The sequence below is a fragment of the Mustela erminea genome, chromosome 3 (assembly GCF_009829155.1).
Source record: "Mustela erminea isolate mMusErm1 chromosome 3, mMusErm1.Pri, whole genome shotgun sequence".
Taxonomy (NCBI): Eukaryota; Metazoa; Chordata; class Mammalia; order Carnivora; family Mustelidae; genus Mustela; species Mustela erminea.
In genome coordinates this window covers 161,878,768-161,887,821 of record NC_045616.1, presented here as the reverse complement: position 1 = coordinate 161,887,821, position 9,054 = coordinate 161,878,768, and positions in this window count along the sequence as shown.

The following is a 9,054-nucleotide window of genomic DNA, read 5'->3' as shown; positions in this document are numbered from 1 at the left end:
AAACACAGGGGTCTGGGGCAGAAAACCATGCTCCCCCCAACCCACGAATTATCTCTTTGCTGGTTTGCCCCCACATCAATCCGCGGCGTTGCTGTTCATGAGTTATCCTAGATTAGAAAAACATTTCCATGGATGGAAGTTGTTAGCCTCAATTGTGGCTGTTTCTCCACCACTATTTTACGTGATTTGATTTTATTTTCTAAATGGCTGTTTATATTATGCATGAAATCATTCCGTTCGCCTCTGGGGTTTGTGTGATACGAGGGCAGCTAACTGCTTTTGTTAGGGTCATCGGTAAAGTGATAGATTGTCATGAAAGAATTAAGGATCATTTGGAAAATTGACCTCTAACGCTACTTGCACGCCCTGCAGATTTCGAAGAGGGTTGCCAAGCATTTATTATACCATAAAGTTAGGCATCTGTCCTTACTTAAATGTCACATTTTTGGTTGTTTAACACAAAGATTGCCCCGCTGCCAGGTTCTTGAAGATATAACCTGAGAGACACAGGCTTTGATGCTCTGAATCTTGAAGGGTTTTTCTTTCCTTTTTTGACTGTCACAACTACTTACGAAGGAGTCGAGTCTGACAGATATAATGGAATGAGGAAAAAATGAGCACAACGTGGAGAGCTTAGGGAAGTTCCAGGAGAGAGCCCAAAGTGATACAAGGTTTGAACATAAATCCCCTTGAGAGAAGCTTAAATGCATTTTGCCTTGAAAAAAATATATATCTGAGGACGGACTTAATAATCGCGGCTGAGTCTGCGTAACAGACTTCAGATGGTTGAGGCTTGCCGGGGGACAAAAATGAAATTGCCTGTTTAGTGATGTTTCAAACCGTTAAATGTTTGGTTTAGGCTTAAACCAGACCACAGTCTCCACCTAGCCCAGGCGTGGTACCTTCCTGGCCACTAGGTCAAGTCCTCGCCCTCGCCAGGGGGAGGGTTTTGTACTAAAAAGGCGACTGGAACTTGTTTCTCTGTCAATTTCTCCTTTAGCGGAAACATCCCTGGCTTGATCTTTTTTTATTTTTAGCTCTTGTCCATAGCTCATTGACAGCGGTGTTGGGCAAATGCTGTGTGGACCCCTTTATCCTGATGTACACTTGCCAGCAGCGATGCCGTCACCAAAAACATGACTGTGGGTAGAGCATGTGTGTACCCGTGTGTCTGCGTGCCGGGCCACCCAGGCCCACCACCTGGAAACCCTGTCCAGCCTCTGTAAAGGCCTGCCCAGGTCCCCAGAAGAATAATTTTTCTGTGTGTTAACTAGAACATCTTATTTTTGTTGTACTTGACAGTAAATGACACGTAAAAGTTAACAGCGTGTTTGCAGTTGGTGGCTGCCAGGCGAGCTGGTGGCATTACCGAGGGCATGAAAACCAGTCCTTAAGAGGAGAGGGCTGAGTCCCCCGTCTTGTGCATCGATGGCCTCCAGAATGTTCCGCATCAGGGTCGTGAAGAAGCAAGTTCAAAGAGCAGACTGACGCTTAGTCCCCCGGCAATGAGCACAACGACATGCTCTCCTAGGGACTGAGGGATCCTGACAAACGAGAGCCAGCTCCTGCCCCCAACCCACTGGGCTTCCATGGAAAGAAAGGCCATAGACAGCATCGCAGTTCGGGGAAGCAGGCCCTGGGCAGCCCAGCGGGACATGACCAGATGGGCGTGATTTCTCGAAGGAACCGAGGTGGTACTAATAGGGACTGGCAAGGCCACAGGTTGGCATCGCCGGGTGCCAAGGGTGTCCATTTTTGGCCAAGGGGAGTTCCTTCAAGCTGGCTCCGATGTCCTTTGGACATGCCATCCTTTCTCATCCAATGACTTGTCACGGGCTCCTTTTGTCTGTGTCTTAGCCCAGATCTGGAACCAGCCGATGCTCCGAGGAGTGCCGGCTCCTCCTGAGCGTGATCTGGATGCCAGATAAACTGGCTTTGTTTCATAAAAGAAAGTTTAAAATTGCTGTATCCCTCAGAATTCAGCAGTCTGACCCTCGAAGCTCCATTTCAACAGTGAGCACACGTCTTTCCGTCATCTAGAAAACGAGTTTGGTATAAGACTTTTTTTTTTTTTTTTAAGATTTTATTTATTTATTTGACAGACAGAGATCACAAGTAGGCAGAGAGGCAGGAGGCAGAGAGAGAGGAAGGGAAGCAGGCTCCCCACTGAGCAGAGAGCCCGATGTGGGGCTCGATCCCAGGACCCTGGGATTATGACCTGAGCCGAAGGCAGAGGCTTAACCCACTGAGCCACCCAGGCGCCCCTTGGTATAAGACGTTTGGATCTTTTGGTAGAAAATCGTATGCTGCCTTGGGGCACTGCACTTCACATCGAATGCTGGCTGCCCTCGCCAGCCCATCCTGATGTTTTAATCACTCCGACTATTAAAGCGTAAAGTTAAATAAGCATTTAGGAAACTGATTAATTCCCACTTAAACAAGGAGAAGTAACACAGCGTCCCCCAGGCAGATCCGTGCATAGTGGCAAAGCCATCCGCAGGCCGATCTAGAGACGAGAGTCTGGGATGCTTTGCAGTGCGGGCAGCGAGAGACCCCATACTGAGTCAACGGTCCCCAGTAAGGGATCCCGACAGGCGTCTCCCCCTTGTGAGCTCCGCCTGGAGTCGGGCGTGGCACCAGGCCCCCCTCGAGAGGGCCCCGAGATGGATAGGATCACGGTCCTGAGGAGATAGCCTTTGGCACACCGAAGTACCGAAAGAAATCAAAACGCTTCTGGAATCCCACAAGGAACGTGATGAGGGCTTGGGAGACCCCAGATCTGGTGCTCGTCCTGCGCGGCTGCTGACCCATCCCCAGGTCCTGGGACTCAGAGTCCACACACGCAAAGCAGAGGGTTTAAGCCGCCAGATTCAAGGACAGAAATGTGTGTGTGCGTGATGAGAAATGTGCCACGACTCCTGACAGTCGTAGCTCTGAAGGGTTTCTAATTGGAATTGCTCTGTGCAGAGTGTGCTGGAGACTGTCCAGAGTGAACGCAAGTCCGGGCTGCCCGCTGGTCTGAAGAAAACCCCAGCCCCGGCCACAGTCTGCACAAACGCGGGGACGGTGATTAATTCTTAAGTTTTGTTTGCCTGAAATGTAGGTATCAAATCTATTTTCTTTCTTTCTTTCTTTCTTTCTTTCTTTCTTTCTTTCTTTCTTTCTTCTCTCAATCTCTCTCTTTTGAGAGTGGTTTCGGGCGTCGTAAGAAATCTGCACAAGCAGCAGCGGGTATGGAAATCCCTTTTTTCTTCATAAAGTGGCAGAACTCCTGGCAGCTGTGGAAAGCAGAATCTCGTTTCCCCCTAGAAAAAGGGGTCCCTGGAGTGATGTGGAAGAATATTTGGCAGAAAAAACGTCTCAACCAATCTTTGATGCCTCCGCTGTCTATCAGCCTCTTTCCTGTTTCTGCCAGCACTAAACCTCTAAATAAGATTTTTCCTGCATTTGAAGTCACAGGTTACAGGGGGAAAAAAATCTGTGTTGAAGGCCGCCATTTTGTCTCCCTAATCAATTAATCTTCACACCACAGCAGAAGAAAGAAAACAATTTCTATTTTATGTGTTGAACCCTAGGGAAGAGGCATGCATCTTACTTCTGTCTCCCCGTTTTGGGCACTGGGTGACTCCTCCAGCTTCTGTCGATGACAATAGGTAATTTATGGGGTCTGACCATGCCCAATGCCACGTCTGTCCCTGGATGTGTCCAACCCTATTGCTGCTGTCCTTGGCAGACGTCTCAGTGGTCTGCGGTCCTGCAGGATGCAGTGGTACCAGATCGGAACTCCTTAATTTCAGACGTGAACAGTAGAAGGATAGGGGAACTTTGTGGTGTATGTTTTTATTTCTTACTGCCCTTAGGAGTGTTAAGTAAAACACGTTACCTTGTATTATTTTTCCTCTCTCAGCATGCCTAGTGGTGATTCTTCCCATAGAAGAACATTTCAAAAAGGGCAAGTTCACAGCACGTTGGAATGGAAACCCAGAGAGCTGGAACCGCCGTCTGTGCAATCAGTTGCGACACAGAGACACTGAGGCCATGTGCCCATGTACCTGTGTGGAGCCCATGGGCCCCATGCCACCCAAGTTATTTTTTCAGGCTGTGCGCAGTTGTAAATGTACAGCAAATAAATGTTTGATTTCGATTTAAATTTTAAAATGTTTGTGTATTTGGAAGATGTGACCCACAGACATATTCAATAAACTACACGCTCGATGTAAGATACTTATAGGCACGGAGCTTCTGACAGAAGTGGCTATTCATCTGGCAAGTAGTTTTGAGGAGTCACTGTGTCACCGGGAGCGCCCTGCACACTGAGACTACGCCGGGGAATAAAGACAGAAGCCCTTGACCAACAAGCGTGATGAACAGTGAACCGTATAGCGCGTTTGAGGGTGTTATGGAGGATCCAGGGCAAGGTACAGGGTGGAGGGCACGGACAGAGGACCTGCCCACAAGGAGTGCTGAGACGGACGTCACTGAGAAGGAGACATTTGCACAAAGACGGGTGCAGTGATGAGCAAGTCCTGGCGATGTCTGCGGGGAGGGAACTGCAAGTCATTACATGCGGGTCTAGTGACAAGCAGAGCAAGGGGGTCTGGTGTACCCAGGGCAGCAAGGTGACCATGTGGCTGGAGCAGAGGGACCGGCTAGAAAGAGAGGACATCACACAGGACCTGGGGCCCAGGGCCACTGTGAGGACTCGGCACTACTCTGAATGGAAGGAGCATGGCTGGGACTGGCTGGAGAGAGACGGACCTTACCCAGGTTCTGAAACGGGTCGGGCTGGCTGCTGGGGCGGGTGTAGACTGCGAAGGTTAGGAGAGAAGCAGAGAGACCCAGGAGATGGCTGCTGGATAGTCAGCTGGTGATGATGGCCAGCCGGGCCAAGGGGGCCTCAGAGGGACCGTGGTCTATCCAGGGAGGGTTTCCAATCAATGAGCCCTGAGGTGTAAGAGACAGAGAAAAGTCAAGATTAATTTAAAAAATTTTGCCCTGAACTTCTGGAAGATGGGGTTTTGCCAACTGAGTCAAGAAGATGGTGGATCTAGCAGGCTGGGGTGTGATTTTCAGAAATTCAATTTTGAACACGTTCATTGGACATTCGAGTCTGGACGTGGAGGATGAGGTGGGCGGGAGCATGGGGGGCCGAGGACGAGGCAGACTGGCAGACACCGGAAGGATCTGCTGGAGGAGAGGCCATATTTAAAGCCAGGAGATGGGGGGGAATTGTCAAGGAGCTCAGTGATGCTGAAGAAGAGAAAAGAGGAGGTCGAGACTTTGGAGATGGCCCATGTCCAAGAGCATTCATTTGTGTATTCTCCTCATTTTCAAGAAGATGCTCTCTTACCCACCTTCCTTTACGATTACAAGTGAAGGTATATAGGGTCACATTTTCTCTTTTTAATAGTAATAAACAATTACCTTAAAGCAATTCTGCTGCAGACATATATAAGACAAGATTGCCAGTCAATAAGATTCCTAGAGTCAGACCAAAAGAACAGGAATAAGGTAAGAGAACACAACTGGGCCGTGAGCAGCCAGCACTCAGCCCTGAGAGCCGGCAGACCGTCTGCTGGTCGGGTAGAGAGACCCACTCAGCCACCACGCCTCCTCCTCCGGCCACGGCTCCCCTGAAATGGGGCGCTGGCGGGCTCCCCGCACTCACCATACTCCCGACTCCTGAGCATCGCTCGCGTAAGCTCAAAGCCGCCTTTGCTTTCACCGTCTCATCCGGCCTTCCTCCTTTTTGCTGAAGGGAGGATCCCCCCACCACAGCGGTCACAGGTCGGGATCCTCCAAGGAGCCACCCTGAAAGCAGCTGGTGCAAATCTAAAGGATTCTGATGATCTCAACATCTTTTCCTACATCAAGGTAACATTTGCTTTCCTGTTACTTCCACTTCGTGGTGCTGCTTTTCCTTTTGGGAACAATGTAGAGGCTCCTTCCCGCCCCTCTCTCTGAAACGATCTCACCGTCATGTCAGGAACCAGATACTTTTAATTTTGTTAACAACGTGGAGACGTCTTAGGGCTGTGGCATTGGGTCAGACATTAATGTTTGTTTGTTTGTTTTTATCTCAGTTCCCTCCTCCTTGGAAAGGGAGATCCCATCCTCTGGTTTTTCCGAATAATGAGCGGCTTGGGGAACCATAAAGCTGTGTGGAAGGACAGCACTCTTGGGACACGCAATTAGCAGGATGCGGATTCTGGACTGCTCAGCCTTCTGACCGTCTCCTCCTCAGCGTTCCCACCTGCCCTTATCCTTTGTGAGTTTTGTTGCCGAGTGCAAACCAGTCCGGACACCGTCCAAGGGCAGATTTCTGCGGGGCTCCTTCTCCTTTGGTGTACTGCTCCGTATCACACCTCTACAGGAGACCGCCAGCCCCTCGGAAAGCCCCGCATGTAAATCAGTCCTCACCGCCCTCTGACAGGTGCCTGGCCATAGTCCAGTTGCCGAGAACAATCTCTCAGGTCAGCTGTGAGGGCTGTGCTCATCCTAGCTGTTTCTCTGCCCCCTGCGTCCTGCAGGTCCAGATCAAGCCCTGCGTCCTGCAGGTCCAGACCAAGCCCTGTCCTTCCAGAAAGTTCTTGTCCTCCCCACGCACATCCACCTCCCCAGCATAGTCCCATCCTGCTGCAGGAGGGTTTAGGTGTTTTCCTTCTGAGGGCAGATATTTAGCCAGACCTATAGTTCTAAGATCTTATTCAGAGCAAGCTAAGGGCTTAATAGATGTGACTGGGCCATGGGATCCCAGATTCTTAGTGAGGCATTATCCTGGCATGTCTATTAGAGTGTTTCTAGATGAGATTTTAGCATTTGAGTTGGTAAACTAAGTAAAGATGATGCTTCTCAAAGTGGGCGGGCCTTACCCAATCAGCTGAAGGCATGAGTAGACCCGAAAGGCTGAATAAGGAAGAATTTGCTCTCTCTCTCCACCTTAACAGTCTTAAAAGGGCTGGGACACTGCTCTTCTCCTGCCTTCCGACTGGGGCTCAGACTGGAACTTCTACCACTGGGTTGGTGGGGTCATCAGCTCGCCAGCTGCGGGTCTTGGGGCTTCTCAGCCTCCCATTGACTCCGCTTCTTCAGAGAACCTGGCTGACGCAGTAGACGTTTCCTGAGTGCTGTTGTGACTTACCTGTCCCCTGACTAACTTAATCCTTTAAAAAAATCTTAGTATTCTAGAATCAACAACTATGATGATATAATACATGTGTTTCATTGTTTTCCAATCAAATACCTTGTCACCAAACAGGAATGTACAGAGCATCTAGCACATTCCTGAATCAGCCCACCCCACTTCATAACCACCGATTCAAACAAACAAACAAACAAACAAACAAACAAAAACAAACTGCACTCTACAAATAAGGGAAGTGAGAAAATCACATTCACGAGTAGGTATTTGCAAATACGGGGGTTGGGGTGTCCTGGGACATAAGCCTCTAGAACATCCACGGCTTCTGTTTCTGACACTTCACAGACCTCAGAGAGTTTGTGTGTGATCAGGGATGTAATGCAAGGTTGGCAGCTGTGGGTGAGGAGGACCCTGCTTTTATCCCGCGCACACAAACCGAAGTGTGTATTACGGTCTGTGTTCAAGAAAGAGAGGGATTGTGGGATTTTGATCATGGAAGGGCAGACCCCTCATTTGCAGGGAGGCCTTGAGAATGATCAGAGTCAGGAGAGGCCACCGGAGGGACCTGGGGCTGTGCTGGGGCTGCAAGGCCTGCGGGAGAGGTGGGGGCTGGGCACAGGCCCCGTGGGCTTCTGCCCAGCATCCCCTCAGCAACGCGGCAGGAACCCCGCGCCAGCAGCTCACTTTGGGACGTCTCCTGAGCTGCTGGCCATTTCATTGTTTCTGCCTTTTTCGGGGATGGAGATTGGGGACGGAAAACCTTCAGGAAGGAATGTGCCTTTAGTAGAGAGGAAGTGCTTTCTGTGCTATTTTAAAGACAAAACAAGCAAAAAAAAAAAATCAGGAAAGATGCATGTGTACAAAAGAAAGGAATAAAGTATACGTTCATCTGAGCTGAGAGCTCACGGAAGTGCCTTTCAGAGCCCACCCCACCTCCTGTCTCATTGACTTTCAGAAATGCTTTGTTTATTCCAAACCACGTGGTGTATCCACGACATACCCTTCATTTACCTTAAACTAATCTTCAAAATAAATAGAGAATACAAAGCAGCAGCTGCAAAAGGAATGACATTGTGCAATGAGCCACCACAGACCTAGGAGGACGTGACGTCACAGGCACCTGTGCCCCAGGAAGGGTGTTCCCTGGGCGACATGCTAGCCTGCTTCACTGAGGGCTCCCAGAAGACTCCCCTGTTTGCACACTCAGGCACAGCCTCTTGGAATCTCCCATTCAAGAGAAAGACGTGCTTTTGGAGACCACAGATTGTCTGCCAGGAATGCCTGAAAACAAAAAAACCAAAAGAGTCTTGAAAATCAGATCCCCATGGATGTTAGGTCATGTCTATGGCTCCGAGGTCACCAGCCCCGAGCAGGTGGTCCAGATGTAGCCCAGAGGGCCACTGGAACTACCACACCCTCTTGGCTGAGGTTGGGCCATCTTCATTCAGCAGCTGAAAGCAGCTCCTGGCAAAGCAGGTGTTGTTAAGTCAACCTCCTTTTACGACAACCACTGGGAGTCGGCGCATCAGGACTCGGGTCCATGCCTGGTGTGTCATGTGGAGGTGACTGATGGAGGTAGGGCTTGGGAGGCATGGGATGTGACAGTGCCTGCCACTGGGCTCAGATGTGTGTGTGTCACTGTCCTCCTGTTTGGGGGTGTGTGTTGACGGGCAGGGGACGTGGTGCCAGATGATCCGTCATCACCATGACACGTGCTGGGAGATGTCTCCAGAGCTGCAGAAATAGCTGCCCTAAGAATAGACTCGTGGCTCAGAGTCATCTGTTAAAATGCCGTGTCTTCTACCAATAACTCTGCATCCCCTTTGAAGCTCCGAACGTCAATTCCAAGGGTTTTCTGGTTACACTAATTACATGTTACTAAAAGCAGAGCTGCCTTCATTGTGTGGGATGGA